At 44.1% G+C, this 14,270-nt stretch overlaps 1 protein-coding gene across 2 annotated transcripts in view; it reads left to right on the forward strand.

Annotated features, from left to right (window-relative positions):
* Positions 1 to 6,448: 6,448 nt before the first annotated feature.
* YPEL2 (yippee like 2) overlaps positions 6,449 to 14,270 on the forward strand; it is a 65,188-nt gene continuing 57,366 nt past the window's right edge. The window contains exon 1 of one of the 2 annotated variants that reach the window (XM_019431066.2): positions 6,449 to 6,638. The gene's annotated coding sequence lies outside the window, so the exon portion shown is untranslated. Of the gene's footprint in view, positions 6,639 to 6,834; positions 6,964 to 14,270 lie in introns of those variants that run through there. The other variant, XM_053892941.1, reaches the window with a different exon arrangement.

The following is a 14,270-nucleotide window of genomic DNA, read 5'->3' on the forward strand; positions in this document are numbered from 1 at the left end:
AATGAAGAACCCACCAGGAGGACAAAGTTGGTTCGAAAGAGAATATGAAAGTTGAATAATGTAGTCAATGGATAAAAAGAAATTCTGAAATAAAATTGTTAATTTTGATACAAAACTGGCTAATGGCCTATAGGGTAAAAATAATTTTTGAGGTTTTCTTCTACTGGACAGAAGAAATAATCATTCCCCATTGTCAGTTTTAGAGAGTTGTAAAATGTCTGGGCTTTAATCAACGGTAAAATTACATTCTCCGGAGACAGTTTTTGCTAATACTAACAATGCTACAATATCCTTTTATACTCATTTTTGTGTGCATGTGTGAGCATATTTTAAGGAAAAGTTTCTAGAAGTGAAATTTCTGAGTATATTAATTTCTACTTTTGAGAGAGGTTACCAAATTGCCCTTCATAGAAATCATACCAATTTACCTTATTTCAAACAACATATGAATGGCTGTTTCTTCATATCTTTTCTACACAATGTTATCGAAACTTTTGCTAGCTGCCAATCTGATAGAATAAAAATAGCACCTCATTATAATTTTAATTTAAATTTTTTCTTACTATTACTATGATTGATTGAATATTTTTTCATATCTTTATAAGTTATTTCTTTTTCCTCTACTATGAACTGTCACTTCATTATCTTTGCCTTCAGAAAAATGAGGCTTTATCTGTCATATGTGTTCCAAAATTTTTTTTCACAGTTTCAGACATATTTTTAATCCTATTTTCTAGCTATTTACTATTTACTAGCTGTGTGACCTTGGGCAAATTAATTAACATCTCTGAGCTTAAGTTTACTCATTTGTAAAATAGGGATAATAACATAGTCCTCAATCCCATATTTGAAATTCTGGGATACAGATTTTAATAATTTTTTTTAATGTGGGCACCTGGGTAGCTCAGTCGGTTGAGCATCCGACTTCAGCTCAGGTCACGGTCTCACGGTCTGGTCTGTGAGTTCAAGCCCTGTATCAGGCTCTCTGCTGACAGCTCAGAGCCTGGAGCCTGCTTCAGATTCTGTGTCTCCCTCTCTTTCTGTCCTTCCCCCTCTTGCACTCTGTCTCTCTCTCAAAAATAAATAAACACTTAAAAAGTTTTTTTAAATAATAAAAGAATAATTTTTTTTTAATGTTTAGTTTTGAGAGAGTGAGAGTGGGGGGAAGGGCAGAGAGAGATCAAGACACAGAATCTGAAGCAGGCTCCAGGCTCTGAACGGTCAGCACAGAACCTGATGCCAGGCTCAAACTCATGAACCAAGAGACCATGACCTGAGCCTAATTCAGATGCTTAACTGACTGAGCCCCCCAGGCATCCAGGGATAAAGATGTTTTAAATTCTAGGAGCTTTCAGTGTGCATACACTGTATGTAACGTAAAATCCCAGGGAGTGGGAGCTCTTCAAGCATTAATATTCCTATAAGAAACATATGAATATACTAGATGGGATTAATAAAGCCTGTGAATGACCTCATGTTAGTTGAAGTTTGCCATCAAATGAGCTGCATATGTTTTGTTTTGTTTTGTTTTTTTCTTAGAAAGTGGAGCATGGGAAAAATCTGCCATGGTTTATTATATTAGTTTGTTGAAAGTTAAAAAATTTTGTGCAGAAGAGAGACCTCCTCAATGGTATTGTAACTGGTTGGGAGATATATCTACTGATTAGACAAATATTGAGACTAGCCCACATGGGAAGGACTGGGTAAGAAAAGATACTCCATGAAGATGCTATTAGAAGTTTGTGAAAATAAAGTAAGGAAAATATAATTGCTTGTATTCTGTCATTTTTTTTTTACCCTACAGATTTTAATTATTGAACACTACTGCTCTGCTTTTGTTCCATATGAGCTCTGTCAAACTCACTTTTGATTTTCAGACTTTTTTGGATTTCGAACTGTGCTTAGGGTATGTAGACCTGTGGTATCTTCCTCTATAAGGTGGTTGTGAAGATTGGATTAAATTAAACAATGCATGTAAAGTGTCTATACCAGCTCCTAGAACATAGGAAGAGCAAGATAAATATTATTGTTACTGTTGTTTTTAAGATGGAAGTGCTAAGCTCTTATAAATCTTGTTTCCAGGCCCTTTAGCTTGGCAAAGGGTTTTGCTTTGCTTGATGTTCAGATACGTTTCCTTGTAAAGGTGACTGAGATATTTGAAGAGAAGAGGAGAGAAGCATTTTTATTCTTTGATGGTAGGGAATAAAGAGAATGACTGGACTTTGAAGCCAGATAGGTCAGGGTTCAAATTCCATACGATCAGCTTTAAAAAAAAGAGAGAGAAAATTACCTATCTTCCAGGTTGCTTTGAGGATTAAATATAGCTAGATAGAATAGAAACTGCTCTGTACACAATATGTGCTCAATAAATAATGGCAGTTTTTTGTTAGGGTATGTTCAGGAGGGCTGAGGTACAACACTTAACCCATTTGCAGTCTGAAAAGCATATAATCAGCCACTTTCATGACAGAAAATGAAGGAGTTGGACAAGGATCAGAGAAAGCATTTATTGTACATAAAGAAACAAAGCACTGTTACCATGATCTGTTCACAGGAAGATGGCACCAAGCCTTCCTCTGTGATGTAATGTCATGGGACTTTGGGGGTGGGTGGGGTGGGGGGAGGAGGAGGGGATATAATGAAGCCTGGGATGAGCAACTTCCCCTCCCCACACAGACAGAGGGCAGTGTTTTCCCAGGTGATATGGTAGTGTGAAAGCTTGTAGCCTTTAACCTCCAGGAACTTTCTATTGTACTGTGATTTTAAAATGTAGGTTGCCTCTATTACTATAGGATACCCTGACATTTCAGGTTTAATGTTGTCATACTACAAAGTAAGACTGCTATCTGTTGATCAGTATACTCTGAGGACCGATGCTATCCATTCCCGCTTGGATCCCTACTGGATTCAATTCAGATATAAACCTCAAGAGAGGGCCTACCATGTGCCAGGTGCTGAAAATACAAAGACATCTGATAAGGTTCCAGCCCAGGAGGCACTGGCAGAAGGGATGGATAACTGATAACTCCTACTAGGGAATGCAAAGTGTTGAGTGATATAATAGAGCTATGAATAAAGTGCTGTGAAGGTACTGAGGAGAAAAAGAATGAATTCTTCTAGGGAGGTTAAGGGAAATTCCTCCAAAGGAGTGACATTTGATCTGATCTTTGGACTGAGTCATTAAGCAAAAAGGCTTTGAGATGGAATGATGAGAAGAAAAAGCAGAGGGGGAAGGTGGGGGGTTAAGGAGAGAATAATGTTCTAAGTGAGAGAAACTGTGGAGACAAAGATGTGAGGCTGTGGACATGTTCATTCGTTTGTTCAGTTAGTTACTGAACAAACAAACATTGGTTGAGAATCAGACACTCTTCTTGGCACTAGGAATATAACAGGAAGCAAGACAGACCAAGGTCCCTGATGCTTTCATGGAGTTTACACTTTAGAGCTGGATGGGACAGAAACAGAAGACGAATAAATAAACGAACAAGGTAATTTCAGAGAGTTATATGTGTCATGAAGAAAATAAGGTGGGAGAGAGTATGATAGAAAGTACTCTGGGAGGGGGAGCAGATTGGGTAGTTGGAAGAGGCATTTGACCTGAGAACCAAGTAGCAAGGAGGCAGTCTTCTGTGGCAAAGTGTTTCCGGTGGAAGGAACAGCAAATAAAAATACTGTTAACAGGACTAGGCCTGGTGTTATTTGAGGAACAGAAAGGCAGCCATCTTGACTGTAGCAGCATGAGCAAAGGAGCTGCAGGGGAAGACCAGAGAGGTTGGCAGAGCTGGTTAGTAGGGCCTTATGGACCAACTTAAGGAGTTTGTTTTGAAAAAGTACCATTTGGTGTTGTACAGAGAATGGATTGGAAGAAGGGAGATCAGCTGTTGGTTACTCTAGGCAAGAGATGTGGGTGGTTTCACCCAGGGTGGTAGAACAGATAGATAGATCTTTTTGATCTATAGATCTGAAGATATATAGATATTTTTGAAGTAGAGCTGACAAGATCTGCTGATGGATTGGTGTGGGGATGGGGGAAAGGAACATGTATGTAAACATATGAAATAACAACGATGTGAATGTGGCAACAGTGGGAACATGGGACTGGAGAGGTTGCTGGAAAAGAATGGCTGTTAAGGCTTTGGGAATGAATGAATTTGGCCTTATGCAGAGGAGACAAGGGTACTGGGCCATTGACAAAGCCATACTGATAACCTGTCTGGGAAGCCAGGAACATCTCAAACTTTTACTGTCCGGGATTTTTTTTTTTTTTTTAAAGAGCTCTTTGGTAAAATCTGAACAACTTTTTGACTTTCCCTACATTCTCTCCATCTCATTTTTTGCCCTACAGGATAAATATCTGTCTATTCTCATACACTGTCCATTGGCCCCAGCTTCTCTCCTGGGTAGTCTTCAGAATTCTACCATCCAAGTGAAGCAGGAAGTTCTGCATGTAATAGGCACTGAGTATGTGTGTACAGAGGGGCAGTCAGAAGTGTTTGCTTTCAGTGAGGGACAGAAGTCGCTTCTACTACTTGTTCCACTTCTACCCTCATGCTTAGCAACTCACCATGCTTGGCCCTTTTGACTGGGAAGAGGTATGATCAGGCTTAGTAAATATTTTTTGTTGTTGCCATTGGCTGGCTGGCTGGTTCTATTGTCTCCTGGTCCTACTGTCTGATTCCCTTCTCCAGTCCCCTGCATACACACAGCAGGCCTGCAGGGGTCCTCAGATCTCCCTCTGAACCACTGCACCAAGCTTGTCCTCCTAAGCTAATGTTATCTTTTATTTAAACAGAAACAGTAGCCACCAATCTTGTTACATAACATCCCAGTATCCTAGGGTGTTAAACTAATGCAGCATCTACTGTTGGGAAGTGTTGATCTGGCAACACAAAAACTCTCTAGAATATTGCTGAAAAGTTGTAACAAGTTTGACTTCCTGGCTTTACTTAGAATTTTGGAGGGGAAGGGACTTTAGAGACCAGGCTATCTGGATCTTTGTTTTCAACTGTGAAAACTAAGGCCTAGAGAGACAAAGAAATTTGCCCAGGGGGCACATCGGGGCTAGAAATCAAGCTCTTGATAATCTAAAGAATCCATCACATTTTAGATAAAGGATTAAGTGTTAAACCTTTCTTGTTTGTGATTCTTTCTTATCTGAAAAGGTTTCTTTTTTCTTTTTTTTCAGCTTTAGGCTTTCCAGGTTTGTCAAATGTGAACAGTGATAGTGACATGGTGCTCCGGATTACACACCCAAACTGCAAATTTGAGACTGATACATATGTATGATGCTGATGAATTTGAGGTATTTGTGTTGTTTTTAACAAACATTTTACTGACATTAGGACTGGATTCACATCCAACCATACAAGGTATATTAACTGAACACAGTATGAATGCAATGTATAGTATCTGAATCAAATATATTTTAAAGACAGCTGGATGGAGTTGCAGGTGAAGCTACAGCCACCTGGGGATCTACCTCAGTAATATTCTTAGTTTATGTCCAAACCAGTATATGAAAGGGAGTTGAAGTCAGCGGTATCTCCAGAGGCATCTCACATCCTGAGAGCTGCTCAATAAAACATGGGGTTTCCTACTGCTCTCTGGGGAATTGCAGAACTTTAGTGGTGAAGTGAAAAGGCTGGGCTGCTCTCTTCCCCTGACCCCTGCCAGCATTCTTTCTCAAACTGACCTGTTTTCCTGCAGGGAGACTGCCCCACTCCACCCACCTGGTGCCTTCCTGGATTTCCTGACTGCCTGGGCTTATTTTTTAACCTTCTCTTACTTGAAAAGCACCACTTCACTGACCCAGAACGTGGGCTTCTCCCTCTGTTCACTGGCCATTCCACTTTTCTGGGCTAGCCATCCGCATTTCCCTTCAAAATCTTTGGAAAATCGGCAGCAATAGGGGGCTGGGCGCCTTCCAATTCCCCTCCACGTCTTTCCTACTTGTAACTCGCTGAAATTACTAGCAGAGCAGGGAGAAGTGGAGAAATGGCTTGCTTCTGAGTAGGGCCTGGGCTGGGTTGGCATTATTTTATTAAATTCAATCGGACCGGGTCCTGAGAACCTCTTAAGGTAACTTAGGCTCTGAGTTAGAGATGGCTAACGTGTAACGAGCGGGTTACTGTCTTGACCCTACAAGCACCATTACAGCTTCCCCACTCCTATTCCTAGGTTCTAGGAATCCCAGCCTTGACCTGCGGACAAACCCCAAACACAAATAAAAGGTCTCCCCTCAGGCACTGAAAGCCCACCCTGCTCAGACCCGGCACTCCGCACTCCCCGCACCCCAGCCCGGCCAGCGCCGAGGGGTGGGGGTGGGAGGCTGGGGAAGCGGGGGGCGGAGTTCCGTCCTTCGCTGATTGGCTCGGGGAGCATGGGCTGCGGCCGAGCCGGGCCAACCCGCGGCGTGTTGCTATGTGCTAGGGCGAGGGGATAGGCGCGGGGGCGCGTCCGTCACAGGGCAGCCCCCGGCCCCGACCCGGAGGGATGCGGAGTGGCGGCGGCGGCAGTGGCGGAGACTGTGGCTTTAAGAGCGCGCCCGGAGCCCGGGAGCCAGCCGGGCGGCCCTCTGCTGCTGCGCACCCCCGCAGAGCCGAGCCCCGCGCTGGCCGGACGGGGCAGCTTGCTGCCGGGTGAGCGAGCCTGGAGCGCGGCGCGGGCCGGGCGCGCGTGGGCGTGGGGCGCGCTGTCAGCGCGGGCGCGGGGCACCCGGCAGTGGGCACCGGTCCCGTGGCCCGTCCGGCCCGGCTCCCGCGAGGTGCGCTGCGCCCCCGAGGCGAGGTCCGGCGTGGGGTGCCCGTGGAGGCCGCGGGCGCGAGGGGCGGGAAGCGGGCCGCCGGGGCCACGTGACCGGTTTGTTTACAAACACTGCAGGGCCCGGGCAGCTGCCCGCGGCGGGACCCGTGGTGGCGCGGGTCCCCGGGTCGGGGCGGAGGAGCTGTGCGAGAAGCCGGGCAAGTAAGTCTAGGGTGCGCGGTTTGGCGGACGGGACTTGGACACCGGGTCGCTGCTTCTTAGCACAGTTTCTGTGCGTTCGGGCTCCGTGGGGGGTCGGGAGAGGGTGGGCTTCGGACGCTTTCTGTCCCCGGTGGCGCTGGGTCTCCGCTGGAGACACTGGGTCCGGGGCGTCGCCCCCGGGGCTCCCGCCTGTGGGGGACTGGCCGCCCTCGAAACTCCCAGGAGCGCTTGGCCGGCCCTGGGCCGAGGTAACCGCAGCCGAGTTCCTGCCTGGCCGCTTCCCGGAGCCTCCCCACTGCCCTTGCCAAGGGGGTGGGCGCCGAGTTCTCTCCTGCCCGACGGAATGCAGGGGCCTCTCCAGCGAATACCTCCCAGGAACTGGCGCTGAGGGGCAGCCCTGACCTGTCACTGCTTTAAGTTCACCCTCCTTGGCCGCCGACCTCTTGGGTGTCTTTAGTCAAGTGGTGGCTTTTCTCCCGTTGGGGGTTGGGGTAACCACCTGTTCTTTTGGACCCAGCCCAAGAGACTGCCACCTCTGACTTCACTCTCAGCATACAAGCACTTAAAAAGCCACGTGAGTGAGTGGCCTCCGTTTTTTTTTGTTTTTTTGTTTTTTTTGTTTTTTTTTTCTGCTGCAAGTAGCGGACCCTCCCACAGTCTAACCGTCACCGCCGTGAATGGCACACCAAACTGCTTCTGGGTTTTATGGGGCTTTGCTTTCTGGCCTTCTTGTCAACTTGTTGTCTTGGAGTCTTGGCTCTTTTAACTGAGTACTTGCTTCTGGTGAGTCTAAAGGCTAATCTAGCTACTCATCCTCCTTTCTTTGCCCTTCCTCTCTTGTTCCTGTCTTCTGGCCCAGCAAGATGGGTTTCCCTGACCCAGAGCATTAGGCAAGCCGCTTCTCTGTATCTCATTTGGTGAGGGAACGCTGGCAGAGCAAGGAACTCAGGGGGTTTAGAAGTTAAGTGCCTTGACCAAGGTAACTCCTGTCACTGGCTCTGCAGTAGGACTTGACCTCGCATGCTTGACGCTCTTCAGTAGTCTCCTCGTTGTGAGAACTTCAGGCCTTGCCATCAGTGGGGTTGGCTTTCCTTTGACTTCATCATTGCCACAGGATGCAAAGATGGGCCAAATCTCAGTTGTCTATTCTCCCCTCATCTCCTTAGCACTCAATACTAAGGCTGAGTCTTGCCCCTGATGAGGAACATTTTAATTCTTCTGAATTGTGACATGAATGGCTATAAGTTCTTTACCAAGGAAAAGGTCCAGCCTGAGGAGAGTTGTGCAAACTTCCCTTTGGCACCATCCCTTATCCCCATCTTCATGGTAAAGGTCTCAAGCAGGGGTGGGGGCCTTGGGTTCATCCCCCTCCTTAGCTCATATTGGTTTAGGATTTAATAATAGAATTTCTGGGATCTGTCTTGATATCTTGTGTTTGAACTAAAATAAGAAAGCTTGGAGTTAGGGATGGAAAATGGAAAATAAACATGCACAAGAGTATTATTTTCCTTCTTTCCTCTAGGAGAGTGGTTTTCAAACTTTGGGGTCCAAAATAAGGAATACCTTTTGCATCTCTGCACTGAGGTCCACACCTGCATGAAGTTCTAGGAAATAATTGCCCTCACTACCTACAGTGTGCTCCATATATAGATTTTTCTTCTTAATTAAAAAACAAAAACAAAAACTCAACTGTTGGTCATGGCCTGTTAACTTGATTTCTTGACCAAATGGGTGAATGGGTGATGACCCACAGTTTAAGAAACATTGCTGTAGGACAGAGGTCCTCAAACTTAAATGTACATAAAGATGAGCTGAGTAGTATTAAAAATGCAGTCTGGGGGCACCTGGGTGGCTCAGTTGGTTAGGCGTCCAACTTTGGCTTAGGTCATGATCTCCTGGCTTGTGAGTTCGAGCCCCGCATAAGGCTCTCTGCTGATAGCTCAGAGCCTGGAGCCTGCTTTGGATACTGCCTCTGTCTCTCTTTGCCCCTCCCCCATTCATGCACCGTGTCTCTCTCTTTCAAATATAAATAAACATTAAAAAAAGTATTTAAAAACTGCAGTCTGTCAGTACACTCTGGAGATATTTTTCTCAGTGGGTCATGAGATTGTGATATAGGTGGTCAATAAGAAATGGCATAAACTGGATATGAAGTGTGCAATGCCTTAGTCAAGTGTGTGACCCACTCTATACAAACCCAAGATCACTCATCTGACAGCACTAGCTTAGGCTTTGAGAAGTCTAAGGGCATAGTGTGGTTTGCTTTCAGCTGTCATGAAGCCTTGGCCATAAGACCCCCCATCGCATCCACACCACCCTGCCCAATCTATTTGAGGGCTGCTGTGTTCTGTACCCCTGGATGTTTCTAGGTGCGTGGGGTTGGGGTTGTGAGTAGTTCTGATGAATCTGCTCTACTATTCATAGATTATGTGACTTTTTACTGTTTTAATGATTTTAATAGTTTTGAGACAGTGACATAGTTATTATGCCTGGGATGTTAACAATTGGCCAGCAGAAAATGTTGATGCTGTTTAATAGCTGGGTATTCTAGGCCATGTGGCCTGGGGGAAGGGCAGGTTGGTGATTTTTGGAGGGGGTCTGGGAGAGTCAGGGCCTTATCTGTCAACAGTTGTTAATAAGAAGGGACATAAGTTCCCCTGACCTCCTTGCCTACCTACCTCAGCCCTGGTTCTTTCCTGTGATGATAGCTTGGCTTCTGCGTGCAGGTGAACCTTGTTAGTTACCCAGTTTCTGTTGCTGTTACCTCTATCTCAGCCGTCAAGCACAAACCTGATGTATCCACATGTTAGATGTTTTCCTTTATTGTGTCCAAACATGTTGGTAAAAGAAATTTCCTTGAATTAATCAAAGCTGCATTTAGCTTCAAATAGAACCCTATCCAAATTCAAATTCAACTATGGTCCTTCCTGCCAAAGATATGGTTTATATGGGAACACTAACTGTAGGATTGTTGAAATTGATAATATTCAGTTTGGTCAAACAGCTTACATTTGGAATATTTAGTTTTGAGCCAGTAATAAAAAAGAAAGCAACAAATGCATGGCAAAGGATAGGATATCCTAGTATAGAAAAGCAGAGGGAAGAGATGTCCAGGTGGGACTCAAATGGAGGTTCAGGATCAGTTTCCTTTGTAAATTATCTTGGCATTTCCCTAGGGTCCATCAACAAACCACTAGGTGCTCTGACAATTGCATCATTTAGCATGAAAGGGTATTAAGCTCTGGAAAAGGAAGCATCTTTTTAAAATGTAGCCTCCTGTTATGGGAAGTCAGGGCCTTCCGGCTAAAGGTATTTTATTAGAGTTGATAGTTTTCAATGATGTCATCCTTAACAAAAGATGATATTTACTTGCATCTTTATATATTTTTTTAAGTTTACTTATTTATTTTGAGAGAGAGAGAGAGAGAGAGAGAGAGAGAGAATCCCAAGTAGGCTCTGCACTGACAGTGCAGGAGTCGTGAACCCTCAAACTAAGATCATAACCTGAGCCCAAACCGAGAGTCCTGGGCCTAACTGAGCCACCCAGGCAGGTGCCTCTTACTTGCTTCTTTAAAGGACCACACCTACCTGAATTTCCCTGAGATTTGTGAATATAGCCCCTGAGAGTTTAAAAATAAATTGGATTATGCTACTCCCCTGTTTATAGTTTTCCAGTGGTTTCGTATTGCCCTTCAGACATAATCCAACTCCTTTCCCTGTAGGCATTGCACAACCTATCTCCTTCCCCCAACTCCTCTCTCCTCCTCTCCTATGTGGCTGGTCCACTCTGCTCCAACTGCACCAGCTTTCCTCAGGTTTCTAAAATCTGGAAGGTTTGTTTTTGTCATTGGGCCTTTATACTGGTAGTTCCTCTTTCCGGAATGCCTTTCTATAATTTTTTACATGATTGGCTTCTCTCACTTGGGTCTCAGAGAGCTCCTCTCAGAACAGCTCCTCCTTTCCCTGCCCCTCAACTTTATTGAATCTCCTTAACTTTGTTTTTTTCAAAGAACTTTAATACCATATGGAAATACATTGCCTACTTGATGGCTAGATTGGAAGCTTGGGAGTTTCTCTGTCTTGCTCACTATTGACAGTACCTGGTGTGGGTAGCATTGGATAAATATCGGTTGGTGGAATGGGTGAATGACTAAAGAGAGCCAATGGTTTGAGTCTTTAAGAATATGAATAATACTTAAAAAAATGTTTCCTTACTTATTTTGAGAGAGAGAGAGCACGTGCAAGCAGGGGGAGAGGCAGAGAGAGAGGCTAGGTGCCTCCCTTGCAGGCTAGGTGCACTGTCAGCACGGATCTCAATGCAGGCTTGATCCCACCAACTGCATGATCATGACAACCGAAGTCAAGAGTTGGACGCTCAACTGACTGAGCCACCCAGGCGCCCCAATACTTTTATTTTTAAGAGAAGAGAAAAATAATTTTTCTCTTCCTTTTCCTGGGGTGGGCAACTGTTCTCTTGGAATTTATTTTAGGACTTCTGCTTTTCACAATATTTTTCACCCTTTTATACTTTTTATAGGTCTCTAAAAGCTCTGTTGTCATTTTGTTGTTAATAAACAGCTCTTGCCTCCCCTAGTAGCTTTATTTTGTTTTTACTGTTCTCCTGACAAATAAGCATTTCTACCAGTAATCACATTTCATCGATGCAAGGAGGCACTGTAAGCAGGACTAGAGGAACCAGGAAGATTGGGATAATTAGCTCTGTGACCTTGGGCAATTTGCTAAACTTCTCTAAATCTCTGTTCCTTTTGTAAAAAAGGTCTAATACCAGTTACTATCACAGAATTGATGGGAAGATTAAATGAGAGAATGTATGGGAAACTGGGCACATACACACTTGAGTTAGCTTTTATTTATTTATTTACTTTTGAGAAAGAGCTTCAGTGTGTGCATACCTGTGCACAGGGGAGGGGGTGAGAGAATCCCATGGCTCTCTAGGGCCAGCTCAGATCCTGACTGGGGGCTTGATCTCACAACTATGAGATCATGACCTGAACTGAAAACAGGACACTTAACCAACTGAGCCACCCAGGCACCTGCTGTTAGCTTTTAATAACACTCATATCAATAGGTTTCCCTCCTCTCTTTGGCAGGAATTCCCAATCCATTGATTTGGGAATGTGCAATAAGAGGCAGAAAACCACCAGATCTTTAATTAGTGCCAATAAATGAAGACCAAACATGTCACTTAGATCTATCAGAACCAGAACAGAAGTTCGAAATCATCTCATTGCAAATTGCTGCCCAACTTAAAAAAAAATTTTTTTAAAAATGTTTGTTTTTGAGAGAGAGAGAGTGCGCGCATGGACACAACACACACACACACACACACACACACACACACACACACACACACACACACAAAGTGATGGAGGGGCAGAGAGAGAGAGGGAGACAAAGAATATGAAGCAGGCTCCAGGCTATCAGCACAGAGCCAGATGCAGGGTTTGAACTCACCAACCACAAGATCATGAACTGAGCCAAAGTTGGACACTTAACCAACTGAGTCACCCAGGGGCCCCCTACTGCCCAACTTTTAATAACACCCATGTGGAAGAAGTCATATTTATGCAAGTTTTTGGAAGGACATGTTGTCTACCTGTTCCTCTGGCCATTCTTAGTTTTATCCTTGGATTAAGCTGGCTTACTGAAAGGTGCATATTTGGGCCATATTACCTCAGCCTCTTGAGTTATTTTCACTGAAATGAACTTTCACTGCCCTTTGCTTTCCTGGAGGACGTTGTCCTAAACAGCTTTATATAACTTGCTACTACATTTCTTATAAGGGTTGATGTAGTTGAAGTCTTAAGCTACAATTTCACTTAGTGTCCCCTTTAAAAAGTTAATAGGAAGAAATTTCTTTCAGGAATGAGTGCCAGAAAAAACTTTCCTCTCCTGAGGAACGGGCATGATATTTCTTTTTGGGCAATTGGAAATGTATAACTTATCATGTTTCTCTTTTTGTTCTGGGTGCCAGGAGGCACAGAGCCAAATTTGTGGCCTGACTTTAGTAACTATAGGGCCCTACATCCTAATTTTTTCCAGTGTTAAACTTGTAATTTTTATTTTCTCTAATTTCAAGTTAATGATTTATATTTCTCTTTTAATTGGATATATGCTGGTTTGGGTATTAAAATCATTTTAGATTTTACATTTTAGAGATATAAACATTGAGGCTCAAATAGGCAAAAAGGACTTGTTTAAGACACAGAGCTAATTAGGGCAAAGCAGAGACTGTAAACCATACATTTTGTTTCTCAGGCCCAGGGTTGTTTCTACTCCTGTATATTTCTGGAAAAATACCAACTCTTGAATAAAATACCAAATACCCCATAGTGTCTTTTTATTTATTTATTTTTTACATTTATTTATTTTTGAGAGACAGAGTGAGACAGAGCACGAGCAGGGGATGGACAGAGAGAGAAGGAGACACAGAATCTGAAGCAGCCTCCAGGCTCTGAGCAAGCAGTCAGCACGGAGCCTGATGCGGGGCTCAAACCCACAAACCGTGAGATCATGACCTGAGCCAAAGTCAGACGCTCAACCGACTGAGCCACCCAGGTGCCCCTGCCCCATAATGTCTTGGTCCTAGGCAAAGCCTACCTCCTCTCTGTGATGGGGCAAAGGAGCATTCTGCCAGAGAGGTGCAACACTGCCACTCACATTCCTGGTTGGGTCAGCAGCACTGTGCTCTCCTGTTTCCTGAGCTACAGCCTTCCCCTGTGGTCTTGAGAATGTGGTATATCCAGATTTAGTGGTTTTGATCTGAAACTAGATTGCCAGCTCAGAATGAAATTAGTCTCTAGTGGCTCAAGTTCCCTTGCCTATTTTTTGTTAGGAAAGGAAGGCTTGATATCCATATGGCACATGTGTTCCACTGAGGCCCAAACAGGGTCTTCTGGGAGTGAACAGTCGTTGAGTTTGGTTTGACTGAAGAAAGTGGCATTATTTTATCTGATAGGAAATTTAATCATAGGAAATATTGACCTTCCTAATGATTTGTTTTGTTTTGCTTTCCCATGCTGTTCTGGTTGTGAGTACCTGGGGCAAGAGAGGGTAGGCTTTGAGCACATCCTGCCTGAGTCAGGAAAATTTTGATTCCTATTTTGAGCTACAGAAGAGGAACCTCTGGCCTAAGGCTGAAACTGAACCTTGGTTTTACTTTGTTTTCCTGACTAATAATAATTCAACAGATAATATGGGACCTTTGGGAGATAAAGATGAGTTAAGATATGGCCCCTGCCACATATACTCTTAAGCATATACTCTAATAGGGTGATTAAGGTGTA

The sequence above is a fragment of the Panthera pardus genome, unplaced genomic scaffold (assembly GCF_024362965.1).
Source record: "Panthera pardus isolate Hobbes unplaced genomic scaffold, ASM2436296v1 HiC_scaffold_3, whole genome shotgun sequence".
Classification (NCBI taxonomy): Eukaryota; Metazoa; Chordata; class Mammalia; order Carnivora; family Felidae; genus Panthera; species Panthera pardus.